General features: G+C 45.8%; 1 protein-coding gene across 1 annotated transcript in view; it reads left to right on the top strand.

The window, feature by feature from the left end:
- Positions 1–2,021, top strand: part of LOC311313856 (serine/threonine-protein kinase Nek7-like) — a 74,211-nt gene extending 72,190 nt beyond the window's left edge. Inside the window, exon 9 of the mRNA XM_084444075.1 lies at positions 1–2,021. This exon is cut by the window's left edge and continues 753 nt beyond it. The gene's annotated coding sequence lies outside the window, so the exon portion shown is untranslated.
- The last annotated feature ends 18,955 nt before the right edge of the window (positions 2,022–20,976 follow it).

The following is a 20,976-nucleotide window of genomic DNA, read 5'->3' as shown; positions in this document are numbered from 1 at the left end:
GTCGTTCTTTAAGACGGAGGTGCCGGGCCTCTCCCAGACATGGCCCCGCCCGCCCCTTGCCCTAATGCACCCTGGGTAAATGAAGGGTATTCAGATGATTGGATGTATTTCTCTTTGGAACCTCCCTTTACTGTAGCTCTCCTGGCTCATGCTGAAGACATGGTGTACAGTATATACAGTACCTTATCCTAACCGCTCAGAGAAGCACATCGTCTCCCATAGATGTATAAAGAAGACTAAAGTTGCTGTGCCTTTGATACCCATGTCCTCTGAATTCACACATATATACCATACATGGCAAAATGTGTAAAGTATGGAGGTTAGGATGGTATATTTGGATGGTTAAACGTGGCTAGGGTTAGGGTTAGGGTTAGGCTGCTTTGCACTTGTTCTCCTGGTACTGAAAAGCGAGTAGAGGTTAGTGAATGTATAGAAGAAGGATGGTGTAGAATTCCAAGTGTGAGTCCATAGGACTGGATGGCTGTCTGACTTTGACATAGTAAGAGGTAAGTAGGAGGTGATGTGTATTTGGTTGAATGTAATAGTAAACAAAGATCTTTTCTACGGTGCCGTCCCATCACATGAAAAAACACATGCGAGTAGTAATAGTGACTATATTGCCTAGTTTAAAACATACCAAAGATATATATATATATATAGAGAGAGAGAAAGAAAACATATACAGTAGATAGTATATCTGTGTATCTATGCGTCTCCAGGCAGCATGTATTTACAGTATATCTACAAGGCTCTGCTGTGTACTAGCTCTGGTTGTACACAATCTATTGACTTGTACATAGCTGAGGAGCTCCTAGCTGGATTCCTAACACAGTTAAGTAGTCTAGGTAATATCTGATGGATTTGTAGTGACCTGAACTGTGTTTGTTCGTTTAATTTAGTTTTTGTATTGTCTGCAGGGTGGGAGAAACATGTTTTTACAGTGGCTTGGTTTACATAACTGATCAGGGTAGTGCCTTTTGTTTTTGGCTTTGAGGAATGACTGCTACTGAACAGAAGACACAGGAACTGATAGTTACAGCTGGTTTCAAAGCCTGTTTATAGACAGACTATAGATTATGTAGTCTTTTAACCAATTAATACCTTTAGTTAGATTTAATTCAAACAAATACACAAGTCGTTTTAATGTTTTAACAAATTATTTAGGGAATAAACTACTCAACAGCCATTTCAAAAATACTTTTGAATAAAGTATTCACAGTTTGTTTTTCACCTGCACATCTTTTTTTTCTTTGTCCCTCAATCTGATAATGTACTATGTTACATATCAGTGGATGATTTGTTTTATTTTTATAAATATTATTTTTAAACCAGTCATTCAGTTCCTGGCCCATTCTGTATGTTCATTCTTACACCTCTTATGCCTTTTTGTGTTGTTTTACAGTGTCTTGTCTTAGTGATTTAATAGCAGCTGTCAAAGAGCATTGTTCATGATGTGAATCTACAATTACACTTAATCAGAATGACATTGGCAAAGCACCATTGTCACCTCATGGTAAATGTTGCAAAAATGATACCAGATGCAAAATGGCGTTTATTTTTATCACAAGATATACGATACCATTGCAGGCATATTCAAATGTTTATTGTTTTATTTGCCTTCAACCTGGTTGGTAATACTTTTAAGTCCTGTTGCCTTACAATAGACTATGTACTGTATACCATATGCCTTCAAAAATATTGTGTACAGCTTGTTTTTTTTTACCTAGTAAAACCAGCTTTGTTGTTGTCGTCGTTGTCATCGTCGTTAGGGGAACATGATGAGGACACAATGCTAGCTGACTCCAGGGTTCGGGTTAGGGTTGGGCTCTGAGTAGACACACCTGTATCAAGCCTCTGGGCCCTCCTGGTAGACACACCTGTATCAAGCCTCTCACCAGGTCACCAGACTGGACACGCCCTCTGAACTTTCTATTGGAGAGTTAGAGTTACAGTAGGGGAGGGAATGACCTATTTATTAACTTGGTGGGATTTTTTGTTTTGTTTTTAGGTTTACGGAACGTTTCAAGATGTGCATTCTCATTGCTTTGTGTCTAACTAATGCAATAAAACCTTTAAATGTATTCTCATTGCTTTGTGTGCTAACTAATGCAATAAAAGCTTTAAATGTATTTTGGAACGTTGGCTGTTGACTTGGCGTGTCTCTACTGCACACAACAGGGTCAGGGTTAGGGTTAGGGTTAGGGTTTTACACAGCCCAGTCCCCGGTCATCTCACACATTATTAATACAGTCATTCATTCAGTATGGCCTCAGATTACATATCTCTTTCCCATTTAACCACCTGCAATGACTTAACCTCATACATTATGTGGTTTGATTCAATTGATCAGTACAGTTTGTTTACAGTGTGATTGGATGAGAAATTAGTTCCTACAGTATTTTGACTAAAAGATGACTGAGGAAGTATTATGGGTCATTGGCTGAATGTTTCTCTGTTTCTTATTGTTGCCCCCTGAGTACCTCCTTTCCATCCCAACCCCCACTCCCTACTCCCTGCTGGCCAGACAGCAGTAGGGCGACGCGGGTAATGAACTCCACTGGGACACCCACCACGGTTCAATTTCATCACTGTTCAAATTGCTCCCATGGAGCCATGAACACTGAAAACAAACAAAAATAAATATCTGGAATTGATACTGGAGTTGATTGCAAACCTAAACAAGACAAGATATTTATATCCTGACAGGAGAGGTTGCTGGGGAAATTGGGTATGCATAAAACATGTGAAAGAAAAAAAGTTAACACCACATGAACACATTATAGATTGTTTAAACTTTGCATATTGTCAGGGTACATGTGTTCTATAGCAGAGGCATAGTCCACCTAGTGGTGAGATGAATCTACTGCATATTGCCTCATCATACAGCTCTGGAAACATGCACTGAACTAGGTTCATCTGTTTATGACTGACTCACTATCACATTACACATATATTCACATATCAAAACAACTAGCATTCAATGTGGAAAAATATAATCTACAATAAAAATTCAGACATAATATAATATTTTCAGTCAGGCAACACAGACAGCCCCAATGCTTTCAGGTCATTTTGTTTGTTTATCAGCCAATACACTGGGAAGTTAGTCAAGTCTCACTGTGGAATCACACCCAGCAGCCGGAAGCACCTCATCGATTTTTTCTTCCTTCTCAGTGCTCTTGCCAGAGCTTGTATCACCAGTGAAAGAATGCGCTAATGTTTCCTGAATGTATATTATAGTGTCCAGTTTATGCCTCTAATCTGCATTACATGTATCAGTCAATACTCACATGTACTTAGAGAGACAGTGTGTGCCCGTTTGTGTGTGTGTGTGTGTGTGTGTGTGTGTGTGTGTGTGTGTGTGTGTGTGTGTGAGTGCGTGCGTGCGTGCGTGCGTGCGTGCGTGTGTGCGTGAGTGAGTGTGTGTGAGAGAGAGATGTGTGTGTGAGAGAGAGATGAAGAGAACAATATTTTGTGAGACCTTTTTTCTTATCATTTGTCCCAAGTGGATGATGTTCTGTGGGCAGACTGGCTGCTCTGGAGGACGTGGAATTGGAGTTTTTTGTGTTTCATTTTTCGAAGTCTGAAATATCAATAGTGTTTTTGGACCATTGAAATAGCTTGTGGCGCATGCTTGGCAATGGCAACCAAAACTTCAAACATATTAGTTTTCTGGGAGAAAAGAATCACCAGGGACACTCTCAAACATATTTTACACACCCTTGTTTAGTATTTAGCATTTGAGAGCTGTTATTGTAAAATGATGTTTCTTGTTGGTTAAACTTGTGTTACTATAAACAGGTCAACTCTAATGTCTGTGATATTATAGCATTCTCAAGGACAGCGTTTTGTTTGTCCTTGACGTTTTTGAGATCCAAAGACATTTACAATCCTTTAGCTGAAAGATCCCAGTGTGCTACAGCTGTTGTCACACACGCACACACGCACACACACACACACACACACACACACTCTCACTCACCCTCTGCATGTCTCTAATCTAATAGCATCAGGCCAGCACTGAGGGGGCACAGTAAGGTACAAGCAGCCCGCAGCGAGCTAAGCCAAAATAAAAAGCCAAGTGGCTCGCTAAAACGGTGAGGGGTTTTTAAAAGGCACGCACTGCTTGCTGCAGAAGCCAGTGAGGGTTTATGGAATGCTGGCCAGCAAAAGGAACTCGGAAGCACCAGCTCGGCCTTCCGGAACAGGCGTTTTCACAAACTGTAACTATTGGAAACAAATGCTGTGTTAAAACTGTTCAAAAGAAACTTGATCTAGAGAGTGGCTTTACAGGTGGCCATGGTGGAACGTCAGATCTCAACCCCCCCACCCACTCCACCTCCTCCCCAACACAGCTGGTTCTAGTTCCTGGATAGATTTTACTCACGCCACCCCTTTTCCTGTTGACCATTCTAGAGAGGCAGTAAATCCTAGATTAACATCATAAAAGAAAAACATTTGATTAGATTGTGTCTCTGATATGAATAGGATTAGGATCGTGTCCTAGAAGAGCTTTGTCATCTTATGTCCTTGGTTATTATGGCTTTGTTCAGTAACATGGGTCAGTTTTATGTCCTCCTAAGCCTCCTATATATCAAGCGTATGCCAGGCTTCCCAATGGATTTACCTCACTGTCACATGCACATGTGCCTGAGTCCAATAAAATAAGCACTCTGGTCATAAACTTGCCAATGAGCTGTCCCCAAATAACCACATCTGTCAGCTTGACTTAAATAGGCTCTAAACAGTCACCTTTAAAGATGAAGGGACCTTATCTGAATGCAGTGATAACTCGTCCCATGTAAATAAAACCACTCCCAGATGCCAGCAGGGCCTAGAGGTGGATGTGGAGCAGCTTTAAGATGATCAGCCGTTGGTTTCTGGTGATGAGGTGAGCTCGTTCCCCGGCTCCTCCATTCCGCTCTGAACTCTTGACTGAAAAGTTGTTTTCAACTTAAGTAAGTTGGCCAATGCCTTCACAGTAGCGTTTCAGTCCAGTGTCGCTTCTGTAGACTGTGATTACTCAGTCCTGTATGCGGTAACATAGGTAAGATAGACAGGTTAGACTTACAGAGTTCCTCTCTAGTCAACCAACCAATCCTTTACCGTTTGGGCAGAAATCAAAGCAGACATATTGACAAAGACCAAAAACTATTTGATCCTCCCATCTACAATGCCCACAGCTAAACAAAGGCTCCTCCACACCCATCACATGCACCCACACACTCCACCATACCTCCATGTGTGTGTGTGTGTGTGTGTGTGTGTGTGTGTGTGTGTGTGTGTAAAGGTGTGTTGTGGTTGAAGTTCTCGTTTGGAGAGTGAGTGCTGAGGGACAAGAGGAGGATGGAGTCTGTGTTGGCAGCTGACAGTTACAGTAAGTGTGTGTGTGTGTGTGTGTGTGTGTGTGTGTGTGTGTGTGTGTGTGTGTGTGTGTGTGTGTGCGCGCGCGCATGCGTGTGTGTGTGTGTGTGTGAGTGAGAGAGAGAGAGAGAGAGAGAGAGATGAAGGAGGGGGCGCGGTGTGTTTTAGAGCCTCCCTCTGACAGGAAGGGAGACAACAAAGCAGCAAGACTCTCTGACTCTGAGCAAACAGCTTGTTTAGCTCAGTAAACTACAGACCCGCTGGGGTCTAACCCTAACCCTGCATCAGCGGGGCGCCTGCTCAGGTGTGGAGGTGAACACACACAGCAGAAGCAAGAGAATAGATAAAACACACACACACACAGCACATTAAAAACAAAGCTCTGTCCGTATGGCAGGAGCACCTCAACATGACACTGGAGTGTTAACAGTGTGGTCATAAGGAGAGTTCTGTAACTGCCCACACAGTCATTGCATTACATTACATTACATTACATTACAGTCATTTAGCAGACGCTTTTATCCAAAGCGACTAACAATAATTGCATTTAACGTAGGAAGAGCCAATGTACTACTACTTGCCAGAACTCACAAGTGCATCTTCTTTCTAAAACAAGTGACTAAGAGCATAATCTAGTGCTGAAGGCAAAGTGCAAGAATCGCAGTCTAAAGTACAGTGCAATACAATACAATACAATACAATAAGTGCTTAGGAGGGAGGATTGTTGTAGTACTTCTTGAAGAGGTGAGTTTTGAGCCTGCGACGAAAGATGGGCAGCGACTCTGCTGTCCTGACGACAGTGGGCAGTTCATTCCACCACTGCGGGGCCAGGACAGAGAAGAGCCGTGACCGTGTCGATCGACCGCAGGGGCCTCGGAGTGACGGGGCAGCCAGTCGCCCTGAGGTAGCAGAGCGTAGCAGTCAGGAGGGGGTGTAGGGTTGACCATGGCCTGGAGGTAGGAGGGGGCTGTTCCTTTCATTTCCCTGTAGGTTAGCGCCAGAGTTTTAAACTGGATGCGAGCCGCTACAGGGAGCCAATGTAGGGAACGGAGAAGGGAAGTTGTGTGGGAGAACTTGGGGTGGTTGAACACCAGGCGAGCAGCAGCTTTCTGGACAAGTTCCAGAGGTTTAATGGCTGACACTGGGGCCCCAGCGAGGAGGGAGTTGCAGTAGTCCAGGCGGGAGATGACCAGGGCCTGGATGAGTACATGCGCTGTTTCATCAGTGAGGGAAGGGCGAATCCTCCTGATGTTGTAGAGCATGAATCTGCAGGAGCGTGTGACGGATGTGACGTGCAGAAAACGACAGTTGGTCATCCAGGATCACACCCAGATTCCTCACAGTCCGAGTCGGGGTCACCACTGTGTCTTCAATGGTGATGGCCAGGTCCCGGTGCGGGCAGCCCTTCCCCGGGAGGAACAGCAGCTCAGTCTTGTCCAGATTGAGCTTGAGGTGATCGTCCACTCCGAGATGTCAACCAAGCACCCAGCTATGCGTGTCTCCACTTGTGTATCAGAAGGGGGAAATGACAGGACCAGTTGGGTGTCATCGGCATAGCAGTGATAGGAGAAGCCATGCGAGCGAATGACAGAGCCCAGAGATGTAGTGTAGAGAGAAAACAGGAGAGGACCCAGGACAGACCCTTGTGGAACCCCCGTAGTCAGTCACTCCCTAACAGGTAATAAACACAGAGCTCTGTGGATAACAAGTGTACATGTGGAGGTGAGGGTGAGGGTCTGAGGGGATGGGAGATGACAGGGTGTGTGCGTGTGTGTGTGTGTGTGTGTGTGTGTGTGTGTGTGTGTGCGTGCGTGTGTGCGCTGTATGCGTTTACTCTGTTGCAAAGCACCTGACATGCCTTCAGCCCAAACTACAATTAGCACGCTTATCCCAGCCCCACCACCTTATTCCATTTATTCACTCTGCCTGTGTGTGTCTGAGTGTGTGTGTGACCCATATGTATACCTGTTATCTGTCCGCTCAGGCACATGTATCACGCACTGTAGGTGTCACTGCGTCGCTCGTCAGTATTGCTTCCACCCTTATGTCCAGGCTGGGTTCGACTGGCTGGCTGGGTTCGACCTCAGGTCCTCTGACCTGCCAACTCACATGACCACCTCTCATACTGTACTAATAGCCTAGTAACGGGGGCCATGTAGCTTGGGAGGTAGAGTGGCTGGGGATCGCAAGATCCCGGTTCAATCCCAGATCCTGCCGTTGTGCCAAATTTGAGCAAAACCCCAATATGTTCACGTGCGGCACAGTGGCATAGTACCTAGTACTGTCGCCTCACAGCAAGTGAGGGCCTTTCTCTGGGCTTTTCTGTGCTGAATTTTCATGTTCTCCCCGTGTTTACAAGGGTTTCCTCCCAAAGAACCCAATATAACAACATCTTTATTGATCACACAGTGAGACACACTCACATACGTAACACTGTGTAGGCGGCAATACCGAAACACAAATGGCTGGAACGTCCACCAATGACATTTCCTCCTGCTCTTCACCCATCCCGTCATCCTTCCCCCAAGGGCAGCCCGGAGCAGACAGTAGGCAGCGTGCATGAGCCGCGCCCGGGGGCCAACCAGGTGCTCCTGTCTGTCTTCATCAGGGACGGACAGCTTTAGCGATCTGTTCTCCTGCATGTTTTTTGTATTGGGTTCTTTATGGGGGAAAGCCTTGCGACACGGGGAGAACATGCAACCTCCACACAGAAAGGCCTGGAGACCCTCTTGCTGTGAGGTGACAGTACAACGTACTGCGCCACTGTGCCACACGTGACTGATTTTTGTGGGTTCAGTGTCTTGCTCAAGGACACTTCGGCACACAGCCAAGAGCTGGGATCAAACCAGGGACCCTCCGATCCCCAGCCGGCCGCTCTACCTCCTGGGCTACGTATCGCCCAAAAACTCAAAAATACGAAAAACATGCAGAAGAACAGATGCTCTTCAGTCCGGTCCCTGACCAAGACCAGGACTGAGCACTTGGACCTGGTCCCCGGGCGCCATGAACGATGGCTGCCCACTGCTCCTGGCTGCCCCTGGAGGAGGACAGCCTGGATGGGAGAAATGCACAGAGCAATTTCCATCGGCAACCCTCGAAAATGCATGTGTGTGTGCTGTGTGCCGTGTCACTGCTGACTGTGTGTGCAATGTGTGTCACTGTGTGGCCAAATAAAGAGCCCCCCATGGGTCCTGTAATTTATGTAAAAAAAATAAATAATTAAGCATTGTTTATGCTGAGGAGGACCGATTCAGCTTGTTTACACCAGCTGAATGTGTGTTTGTGTGTGATCTCACTTCAAAAACGGAAAACCATATTCAAACTGTCAAAAGTACTTAAGACAGGTATAGAGTACATGGCTATGAGGCACATACATTTTGACATCTCAAAATTAATAGACATGGTGAACTTTATTTTCTATTTTTTCCAATGCCAAATAGATATGATGTGATATTCAGAGCAAAATGAGTGTAATACACATTTATGCAAATGAAAGGGCATGGGGAAGTGTTCCTTGAATTCGTTTAAATGTCAATATTAGCATACAGGCTCCTAATGAATGATTTCTATGTACAGCGTCAGTCCACAGAGTTCACCAGACAGACTCTCTGTGTCTGTCCATCACACCAGACCTCTCAAATGAACCAATACACAAACTGAAAATTCTGATTCCGACCATGCATTCAACTTTCAAATGTGTAGGTGCGGCGGTGGCTCAGGAGGTAGAGCGGGTCGTCCAATGACAGCAGGGTCGGCGGTTCGAAACCTGGCTCCTCCTGTCTACATGTTGAAGTGTCCTTGGGCAAGACACTGAACCCTCAATTACTCCCAATGAGCAGGCTAGCTTCTTGTATGGCAGCTTCCGCCATTGGTGTGTGAATGAGAGGCCATTGTAAGGTGCTTTGGATAAAAGTACTATAAATGCAGCTCATTTGCCATTCAACTCTCACTTTTATCGATTGAGGTGATTTGAAAGGGGTAGAAACAGTGGGCTGAATTACGAACCGAGGCACACAGTTGCCTCCAACACCTAACCTTTTAGCCTGATGTCCCCTGCTATGGAAAAGTCCTGATTAGTTTACAGTCTACCCAGAAATCAGTATAATAAAGCACGTGATGAGGATGATGAGAACAGCCTCCGCACGCGCTCAGAAGCGGCACCCGCCCCATCTCTGTTTAAGCAGTATGTGTCACCAAGCCACCTGATGCGTCTCTCTCTAGCTGTGTTCGGAATTGCTCCCTATTCACTTTATAGTGCACTATATAGGGCGTCAGCCATTTTGTTTGTAGTGTCCGAATTCTCTACGGAATTTTCGTTCCCTATATAGTCCACTATTTATTTCCCACAATTCACCTTGATTTGCAGGGAACAGTGCATGTACCCTACATTTTCTCCGTTCCCTAGGTAGTTCACTACATGGTGAACCCTATATAGGGAATAGGGAGTGAGGGAACACAGCTCCTATCTCTCTGACACGCTCACCTGCAGTACACGCACACGCACGCGCACACACACCACAGTCGCGCGCCAGATCTCAGTGGAGACCAAGAATCCGCGCGCCCCTCTAGGCTAGTCCTGGGGTGCTGTTGCTTCTCAGCAAACACACACACACACACACACACGCACACACACACACACACACAACCTTGCATCTAATGAGGCTGAGAGATCCCGGTATGAAGGCGACAGCAGAGCGAACCTATTCACCAAGGACTGACCCGCGGTTCAGGGGCGGGAGCGAGCGCAGCAGGGGAGCTTCTCCGCGTGCTGATCAGAGGGCTGTTCCCCGGATGTGGGAACAGGGGAACAGGGAAACCAACTGATTAGACGCCGTCGTCGCTTCAGTTGAGCTGGAACCACGACAGAAAGCTCTCTCTCTCTGTTCTGTGTCTTTCCCCCACAGTTTGTTTGTCGCCTTTGTTTCCTTCATCCTCGTCAGAGACAGCGGAGGATTTTCATGAACCAGGGGTTTGGACGTAGGCTAATTAATTGAAACATTCTCCCAGTCAACACCAAAAGTTTCATTTTGAACTTCCAGAACTATTCCATTTATTGTTTTCTTCGAGACACTGCTTTTCTTTTCAGATGTAAACCTTCTCACCCAATAGGCCAATAAACTTCCATCACTCAGGCTTTGTAAGGCGGATGGACACGGCTAGCAAGAAGAGTAGCCTAGTGATTAGGAAGCCTCAGCTTATTTGAAAACTCTTTCCAAACTTCGAAGAATCAGACTAGCATGATTGCGAGATGGGATTTATGGCTCTTTGAAGGGAGCCGGATCTTGAGGATCCGTTCCTTTCAAAGAGCCGTTCAAAAGACTGGCTCATTTTTATATTTATTTATTTTTAAGAAGCCAGCCTTGGGGTGACCCATTTTATCTGGGAAATAATCACTGGGAGGAATGATAGGGTAATATTTAGATCAGAATCATTCAAACTTAGACCTCCATTATATATTCTATTGGTGGGATATTCTCAAATAATGATTAGGCTATCATTTCATTTGGTAATGGCTTGTGTGGACATTTGTGGTAAACATTCCACAGGGTGGCGCCACATGCCTCTGCTTTGACAGCAAGATCATTTTTTGGGATTTACCCTTTTTATAAAATGTGTTTGTGTGTAAATAAACCTGACATGTTATTCACGCAACACCTAAAAAAACTAAGCAGGCTACAATGAATGACTGTGCTCTCCTCCTGCCTGTTCGCCAGTGAAGTAGTAGGGAGGAGCTTGAGTGAAAAAATAACGGCTCCCACAACTGCGAATCGGTTCCCATCGTTCGTTTTAAAGAGCCGTTCAAAAGAATCGGATCGTTCGCGAACGTCACATCACTCACTACTTGCAACTAGACTCCCCATCATGAACTACGTTAAGTCTGTAGAGTAACAAAGGACCACAATAGTAAACACATCCTGCTTTCTTAAATTCTAACCAAAGATACATGTTTTCCAATCTGTTACCTTCCGTAGGCTATATCATTTTCTGATCACTAAACAAGGAGAGAGAGCGACCGCAGTCCCCCTTCATCAGATATTTTGCAGTCAAGATTTCTCATATTTGGGAGTCACATACAATGGGGGAAATAAGTATTGAACACATCAACATTTTTCCCAATAAATTAATTTCCAATGAGGCCATTCAAGTGAAATTTGCACCAGACTTTGGTATTAAGTCAAGAAATCCAGACAAAAAATCAAAACATTAAAGTCCATATGTAAATAAAGTTATGTGTAATAAAGCGGAATGACATAGGAAAAAAGTATTGAACACATTAACTGAAATTAATTCAATACTTAGTGGAGAAGCCTTTGTTTGTAATGACAGCTTCAAGGCGCTTTCTGTATGAAGTAACTAACCGCCCGCAGTATTCAGGTGTGATTTTGGCCCATTCCTCTACACGATTGTCTTTAAATCTTGAAGATTGTGGGGGGCCCTCTTGTGAATCTGGATCTTCAGATGGTTCCACAAATGTTCAATTGGGTTTAAGTCAGGTGATTGACTGGGCCATTCCAACAAGTTGATTTTCTTTCTCTGAAACCAATTGCGAGTTTCCTTTGCTGTGTGCTTTGGATCGTTGTCCTGCTGGAAGGTCCACCCACGTCTCATCCTCAGCATCCTGGTGGATGACAGCAGGTCCACCCATGTCTCATCCTCATCATCCTGGGGGATGACAGCAGGTCCACCCATGTCTCATCCTCATCATCCTGGTGGATGGCAGCAGGTTCATCTCAAGAATCTCTGTGCATGGCTCCATTCATTGTTCCTTCAATGATATGAAGTCTGCCAGTACCACGAGAGGAGAAACAGCCCCATACCATGATACTTCCACCTCCAAACTTCACTGTTGTTATAATGTTATTCGGGTGATGTGCAGTGCCATTTCTCCTCCAAACATGGTGTGTTGTGTGACAGCCAAAAAGTTCACTTTTGGTCTCATCTGACCAGAGTACATGCTCCCAGTAGTTCACTGGCTTGTCCAAATGTTGTTTGGCAAACTTTAAACGAGCTTCAACATGTCTTTTTTTCAGTAGTGGGGTCTTGCTGGCTGAGCGAGCACAGAGGCCATGGCGGTGGAGTGCATTGCCTACTGTCCTTTCTGTCACAGTTGTACCTGCTGTCCCCAAGTCTTTCTGGAGCTCTTTCCTAGTGGTCCTTGGCTCTTTGGCTACTCTTCTAAGTATCATTCTGACTCCCTGATGAGAAATCTTGCGAGGAGCTCCTGTGCGTGGCCGGTTGATGGTGGAGTGATGTTGCTTCCACTTACGGATAATGCCCCCAATGGTGCTTACTGGAAGATTCAGAAGTTGTGAAATATGTCTGTAGCCAATTCCATTTTCATGTTTTGCAACAATCTGGTTGCGAAGGTCTTGAGAGAGCTCTTTGCTTTTACCCATCATTAGATGTTTCCTGTGTGGCACCTTGGTAACAAAAAAACCTTTTATAGCCCATGTTACGTATTGTTTGTGTTGGCTATGTGTTATTTTCTTTTGGGCCCAGTATGTGTTTGGTGTTGTCTTGGTGTTGTTTTTGTCTCCCCCTTCTGTTTCTTCATTGTCAAGCTTCTAGCAGATGCGGCCGCCTGGTTCCAATCATCATTCATCATTCACACCTGTTCCGGTTCTCCAGCCCACCTCCCCACTCATCCAATCATCCAATCGCCTGGTGTCCCTCCCCTATATATATGTCCTTTTGTGTTCAGTTCTGTCTCTGCTACCCGAGCGGTGGCAGAGCTCTGGGTATGTAGAGCGGTTTGGTTTTGTTCAGCCTTCTTGTTTGAGTTATTGGTTGACATTTTGTTGGAGCTTCGAAGTAGTTATTATTAGTTAAACCTGATCCTTGTTTTGCTTAACAGCCCACTTTAGTTGTGTTCATTTGTTTGTCTGTGTTTTGTTAACTGTTTCTGTCTGTTTGCACACAGGGAGCAGTGAGCAGGCCTTAGACACCCCGGGGTTTCCATTTCTTTCACCACATGTCGTTATTTTCTGTTAGAACCCCAGTTTTAGTTGTGGTCACCATTCCTTGTATTTTGTTGGGTGCTTTGCACCTGTTAAGGGAGGGGCAGGGGTATATCTTTGGTTCTTTATTTTGGTACCACATTGTGTTTCTCACTGACTTCCCTGTGTTGCCTTTGTTTGATAATAAATTCTTTATTGCATATTAGTGTCTTGGTTTTGTGTACTTGCACCCTCACTGACCCATTGTGTCGCCCTATGTTGCGCTTTTCTGCCTTGGGCCACCAGGGGGCGTAACATAAATGGGGGCTCGTCAGGCATCTGTGATCCCTTCGGGCGGCCAATGGGGCAGTGTTGGTGTGCTGGGTGCACGTTAGTGGGCTGTTGGTTGGGTTGGTTTTGGTTACTGGTTGTGACATTTGCCCTGTAGTCATGAGCGCCTTTAATTTGGAGGCGTTTCTTGGTGATCCTTCTTTGGAGCGCATAGGTCGCTGTAGGAAAGAGGATTTGAGAGCTATTGCGGTCCACTTTGATGTTACTTTTTCAAGTAGCCTGGTAAAAGCTCAGCTGAGAGAGGCTGTAGTACATTTGTTGGTAGAATGTCATATGTTGGGTACAGGTGAAGGTGCTACTCCTGTCCCAGATGGTGATAGGCCTACTCCCATCTCTGACCCGCTCCGTTCTCAGCAGCCTCCTATGGATGAGGAGGTAGGGGAGATGAAAGAGTCTGAGTTGTCTGGGTCCGAGACTGGGACGGCGTCGGAGGAGGAGGTGAAGGAGGAGCCCGCTCTGATGGACAGTACTCCTATGAAAGAGGCTAACCCTCCTCGTACCTGTAGACGGTTTTCTCTTCCCTGGTTCTCTCCTCCCCCCTCCCCTCCTGGAGGGGGTGATGCCCAGCCTAGCTTGAGGTTTGTTCGTTTGCAGTTGGAGGCGAAGGAGAGGGAGAGGGAGGCTCAATTCAACCATCAGTTGGCTATTCGGAAGCTGGAGTTAGAGACGGAAGTAAAACTGAAGCAAATGGAATTAGACGCTGTCACTGTTCGTTCCATCCAATCCTCTAATTCCGTTCCGACAGTTACACTCTCCGCCGTCCTCTAGTCCCGCCAAGGCAAACGATTCATCCGCAGTTGCAGGTGGTTTCAATGTCAGTAAACATATAGCCTTAGTCCCCCCATTCCGTGAAGCAGAGGTTGATTCATAATTCAACGCTTTTGAGCGTGTCGCTACCTCCTTGCAGTGGCCAAAGGCAGTCTGGGCTCTACGATTACAATGTAAGCTGACAGGTAAAGCCCAGGAGATTTTAGCCTCACTATCCTTGGAGGATAGCCTGTCCTACGAGACGATCAAAGCAGCGGTTCAACGTACCTATGAGTTAGTCCCAGAGGCATATAGGCAGAAATTTAGGTCCTATCGAAAGTCACCTGGCAAAACCTTTGTTAAGTTTGCCCGTGACAAGGAGACCCAATTCAATAGGTGGTGCAAAGCCAGCAATGTGACTGACTTTAAGTCATTGTCGGAGTTGATTTTGATTGAGGAATTCAAGAACTGCTTATCAGACCGTCTGGTGACCTATCTTAATGAGCAGAAGGTTAAATCTTTAGCACAAGCTGCAGTGCTTGTAGATGAATTTGTGATAACCCACAAGCAGACATTTTCCCGTAGCGAGAGGGGTTCAGCTCCCTTTGCCTCTCCAGCGAGAGAGCAGGCTGGTGGGCACTGCCCGTCATCTCCCCGGTCTACTCCATGGTTCACTCCCCGGTCCGTCATTCCACGCGCTGATGAGGAACGAGTGTGTTGGCATTGTAACCAAGCTGGCCACGTCAGGGCCGACTGTTTCATGTTAAAACGTAAAATGTCGCAGCCCAGCAAACACCCCAAGGAGGTTGGTTTGGTACAAGCAATAGCGCCTCTGCCACCACAGTTGGGTGGAGTGTACGGTTCATTGGACCCTGGTTACGCACCGTTCTTGTTAGAGGGGTGGGTGTCTCTCTGTGGTACGGTGGCGGACCAGTGTTCAGTGTGCATCTTGAGAGATACGGGAGCAGCCCAGTCTCTTATACTCTCTGACATTCTGCCTTTTTCTGAAAAGTAATCCACTGGGTCTAGTGTATTGGTGCAGGGCATTGAAATGAGTTGTGTCGGTGCCTCTCCATCTGGTGCACCTTAGTGTCGGTGCCTCTCCATCTGGTGCACCTTAGTTGTGAGCTAGCCAGTGGAGTGTTTAAGGTTGCTGTGCGTCAGTCTTTGCCAATCAGAGGTGTAATGTTTTTGCTTGGTAATGATATTGCTGGTGGCAAGGTTATGCCCATGGTGGAAGTTCTGGAACATCCCACTGTTCTACAGCCTGATGTGTTGGCCCAGAGGTTTCCTGCAGTGTTCCCTGTGTGCGCAGTCACCCGTGCGCAGGCACGAAGACAGAGTGAGGTAGTTGACTTGGCTGATACCATGTTCGCGACTAAGTTATCTGACTCGTCAGCTGCTCCAGTTCCATCTATATCCACTTCGCCTACTGCTGAGACCAGTGCTCGTACTCAGAGCATGCTCCAGAGACAAAACCTTGTGTCCGAGCATACCCAGCTACCTATGACACGCAGTCATCTGATGTCCTTTCAGAAGACGGATGTTGGGTTGACCAAGTGTTGGGAGGCTGCTCGGGAGTTAGACATGGGTGTGGCTACGAATAAGGATGTCAACTATTTTGTAGAGAATGATCTCCTAATGCGGAGATGGAAATCCCACTGTGAGTCTGACAGTCAATGGAACACAGTGGTTCAGATTGTTGTGCCCACACCATATCGTCAGTCGGTTTTGACTCTGGCCCATGACTGCCCCTGGGCGGGTCATTTGGTCGTCACCAAGACCTATGACCGCATATTGCGCCATTTCTTTTGGCCAGGTCTAAAAAAAGATGTGGTTTGGTTCTGCCGTGCGTGTCATGTTTGCCAGGTAGCGGGGAAGCCTAATCAGGCGATTAAGCCTGCCCCTCTGCACCCGGTTCCAGCTATTGGGGAACCGTTTGAGCATGTACTGGTCGATTGTGTTGGTCCATTGCCTAAAACTAAATCTGGCAACCAATTTTTATTGACCATGTGTATAGCCACCAGATATCCTGAGGCAATACCTCTTAGGAAGATAACATCCCAATCTGTCATAAAAGCCCTGATCAAGTTTTTTTCAACATTTGGACTTCCTAAGATTGTGCAAACTGATCAGGGAACTAATTTCCTGTCAGGAGTATTTGAGCAGGTCTTAAAATCTCTTTCTATCTCTCTCAGAATCTCCAGCGCGTACCATCCTGAGTCCCAGGGGGCGCTGGAGCGGTGGCATCAGTCTTTCAAGTCGGAGTTGCGAAAGCACTGTACAGAGAGTGGTACAGACTGGGACGAGGGTGTTCCCCTGGCTCTCTTTGCCTGGAGAGAAAATGTGCAGGAGTCGTTGGGTTTTAGTCCTGCTGAGCTGATATTTGGTCACACTGTGAGGGGTCCTCTACGGGTGTTAAAGGACCAGCTCATGGGCCCGAGCAGTTCATCTGACCAGAAACCTGTGCTTTCATACATCAGTCGTTTTAGGGAAAGGTTACATGAGGCTTGTAGCATGGCTAGGGATAGCCTTTCGTCTGCTCAGAATGACATGAAGCCTCACTTTGACAAGCGCGCCGATTGCGTTCATTTGAACCTGGTGATTCAGTGCTAGTCTTGCTGCCGGTTGTTGGTTCCTCAATGTGTGCTCGGTTCTCTGGACCATATACAATCGGGCGCCGGCTAAGTGAAACAGACTATGTGGTAAAAACCCCTGATAGGATGAGGAACACCCGGGTATGCCATATCAATATGTTAAAGTGCTTTTATTCCAGAGAGGAAGCTCAGCCTACTGTGCAGCGTGTGCCTGTTGTGGTCACGCCTGCTGCTTTGGCGTCAGTTGTCCCCTCTAGTGTCTCAGTGCGTGCAGTGAGTGATGAGGATGGTCTGAGTGTGAACCGTTCAGCAGCAGATTCCTTATGTAGGTTATGTAACTCAGACATGTTAAAGAACCTTCATTCTCATGCCTCATCTTAGCCGAGAGCAGGAGGCTGACCTACTCCAGCTCATTTCAGAATTTCCCTGTCTGTTTGGGGATGTTACCACGCGCACTAAGGTACTTGTGCATGATGTTGACGTTGGCGAGGCAAGGCCTATTAAGCAACACCCTTATAGAGTCAATGCCACCAAAAGAGCTCAGATGGAACAGGAGGTTGCATATCTAGTGCAACATGATTTAGCGCACCCTAGTTCTAGTCCCTGGAGCTCTCCTTGCCTACTGGTGCCTAAGCCAGATTCCACTGTCAGATTTTGCACTGATTATCGTAAAGTTAACCAGGTAACCATTCCAGATTCATTTCCTATGCCGAGAGTAGATGACTGTATTGACACTATCGGTTCAGCCCAATTTGTCACTAAGCTAGATTTGCTCAAAGGCTATTGGCAAGTTCCGCTATCACCTCGTGCCTCCGATATTAGTGCATTTGTAACTCCAGATTCATTCCTACAATATACTGTGATGGCCTTTGGCATGAGAAACGCTCCTGCTACATTCCAAAGACTTGTCAATATTGTGTTTTCTGGGGTGTCCAACTGTACTGCATATTTGGATGACGTAGTTATTCACTCGTCTGACTGGTCATCTCATATGTCCTCGCTGAGGACTGTGTTCCAGCGTTTGTCCGATGCGTCGCTCACCTTGAATTTGGCCAAATGCGAATTCGGTAAAGTGACTGTCACTTATTTAGGGAAACAGGTGGGTGGCGGTGAAGTGCGCCCCCTAAAGGAAAAGGTTGCTGCTATTGAGTCTTTTCCTGTGCCGGCTACGCGCCGAGAGTTGCGTAAATTTCTCGGCATGACGGGTTACTACAGAGCCTTTTGTAGAAATTTCTCATCCGTTGCAGCTCCACTAACTGATCTTATTAGTCCTTTAGTTTCATTCGTATGGACAGATAAGTGTCAGGCTGCCTGACAGGTGCAAAGCACTCTTGTGCAGCGCTCCGGTTCTTATGGCCCCTGACTTCAGCAAGCCTTTCTCTATTGAGGTGGATGCTAGTTCTACTGGGGCTGGTGCGGTGCTGACCCAGATGGATTCTACTGGGTTGGTCCATCCAGTTGGGTATTTCTCGAAGAAATTCAGTTCCAGCCAGAGCCATTATTCTACCATCGAGCAGGAGACTTTGGCTTTGTTGCTTGCGATGCAGTTCTTCGAGGTCTATGTTGGGTCTAGTGCTGAGCCTGTGGTCGTGTATACTGATCACAACCCACTAGTGTTTTTACAGCGTATGTACAACCACAACCGACGACTAATGAGGTGGTCTTTGATTTTTCAAAATTATAATTTGGTTATTCGGCACAAGGGCAGCGAGAATCTTTGCTGATGCCCTGTCTCGTGCGTAAATTTGTGCGCCCAGAAGGTTTATTCTGATGGGGGGGATTGATGTGATGGGGAGGTTTGGAGTGTCGTCAGCTGTAGACTGACTCTTTGTGGGGGGAAGTGTTACGTATTGTTTGTGTTGATGATGGAGTGATGTTGCTTTCACTTACGGATAATGCCCCCAATGGTGCTTACTGGAAGATTCAGAAGTTGTGAAATATGTCTGTAGCCAATTCCATTTTCATGTTTTGCAACAATCTGGTTGCGAAGGTCTTGAGAGAGCTCTTTGCTTTTACCCATCATTAGATGTTTCCTGTGTGGCACCTTGGTAACAAAAAAAACTTTTATAGCCCATGTTACGTATTGTTTGTGTTGGCTATGTGTTATTTTCTTTTGGGCCCAGTATGTGTTTGGTGTTGTCTTGGTGTTTTTGTCTCCCCCTTCTGTTTCTTCATTGTCAAGCTTCTAGCAGATGCGGCCGCCTGGTTCCAATCATCATTCATCATTCACACCTGTTCCGGTTCTCAAGCCCACCTCCCCACTCATCCAATCATCCAATCGCCTGGTGTCCCTCCCCTATATATATGTCCTTTTGTGTTCAGTTCTGTCTCTGCTACCCGAGCGGTGGCAGAGCTCTGGGTATGTAGAGCGGTTTGGTTTGGTTAAGCCTTGTTTGAGTTATTGGTTGACATTTTGTCGGAGCTTCGAAGTAGTTATTAGTTGTAAACCTGATCCTTGTTTTGCTTAACAGCCCACTTTAGTTGTATTCATTTGTTTGTCTGTTTTGTTAACCGTTTGTCTGTTTGCACACAGGGAGCAGTGAGCAGGCCTTAGACACCCCGGGGTTTCCATTTCTTTCACCACATGTCGTTATTTTCTGTTAGAACCCCAGTTTTAGTTGTGGTCACCATTCCTTGTATTTTGTTGGGTGCTTTGCACCTGTTAAGGGAGGGGCGGGGGTATATCTTTGGTTCTTTATTTTGGTACCACATTTAGTTTCTCACTGACTTCCCTGTGTTGCCTTTGTTTGATAATACATTCTTTATTGCATATTAGTGTCTTGGTTTTGTGTTCTTGCACCCTGACTGACCCATTGTGTCGTCCTATGTTGCGCATGGAGCGATTAAAACGCGTTTTGTCTTCATTTTGCATCAATACTAACCTTTTTTTCATTTCCCAGCATGCAATACTGTATCAGATCAATAGGCTACCTTTGGTTTTCATAAACATGAGTTCGTTTTCTAAGTAAATCACAGTGAATCTCCACAAACAAACACCGTTGCATATCGTATTCAAACAGTCAGCCAAATTTATTTTATATAAAATATACTACAGCAGGCACTCCCAAACTGTGAGGCGGGCCTCCCCTGGATGGCCCCAAAGAAATTCAGGGGAGGTGCAGAGGGATGGTTAGAAAAAAAAGAGTTTTTGGAATGAATTTTCTATGGTTTTCTGAATGAAACGCGATTTTAAAGGACAGAAAATCCAAATAAATAATGGGAGAAATGTATACTAAATTTGTGGATAGTGCAGAGAGAGCCTCGCCCCGCAAGCATGAATGTATTGTGCGAAAACGTCAACGTTAACTAGCAACAGGTGCCACCGAGTTAACTTAGCTGTGTAACGCTGCGTTGCAAAATTGACAAATTTGGGGGGTCGGGGGGGCGCGGGTGTGTCACTTTTCAGAGGGGAGGCCCACATTGATGGAGTTTGGGAACCCATGTACTACAGCATAGGCTCCACGAGAACCATGACAATTCAGACTGTAGTTCAACAAGCGAACACTGGGGGGACACGCGTGCGATCCACTCGAAGATGACCTCGCGAATCTACAGCATGGAGGTCAAAGCCTATAGTCAATTGGTGGAAAATAGGGAGGGAAAGTAATCTCATCGCCCCCTAGTGGTAGCGTTCCTAATGCCGAGAGAATGAATGGGATTTCTCATAGACACGGCTTTTGAAAAATCATATCTTGGTCGACACCGAAAAGTTAGTAGAATGCCTTAAACGGCAAATCCTTGGAGACTAACTTTATTGATTCTGGTGATCATAGTTGATTTTCAATCACAATCCGAATTATGAAAATATTTTTCGCTTAAATTCCATTGACTCTGACTGGAGGAATGGAGCAATTTAGAAAATTTGAAAGAAGGTGAAATACTGTTTTGAAATTCTCACGGTTAGTAGGTTATTACTGTAAAGGTACTCACAAGTTTTTGTTTTGATAACTTTAATGGCTTCATAGTAATTGTTAGAAAAT

Source organism: Borostomias antarcticus, assembly GCF_949987555.1.
Source record: "Borostomias antarcticus genome assembly, chromosome: 10".
Classification (NCBI taxonomy): domain Eukaryota; kingdom Metazoa; phylum Chordata; class Actinopteri; order Stomiiformes; family Stomiidae; genus Borostomias; species Borostomias antarcticus.
The sequence above is the reverse complement of the archived record's forward strand: the minus strand, read 5'-3'. Positions and strand labels throughout refer to the sequence as shown.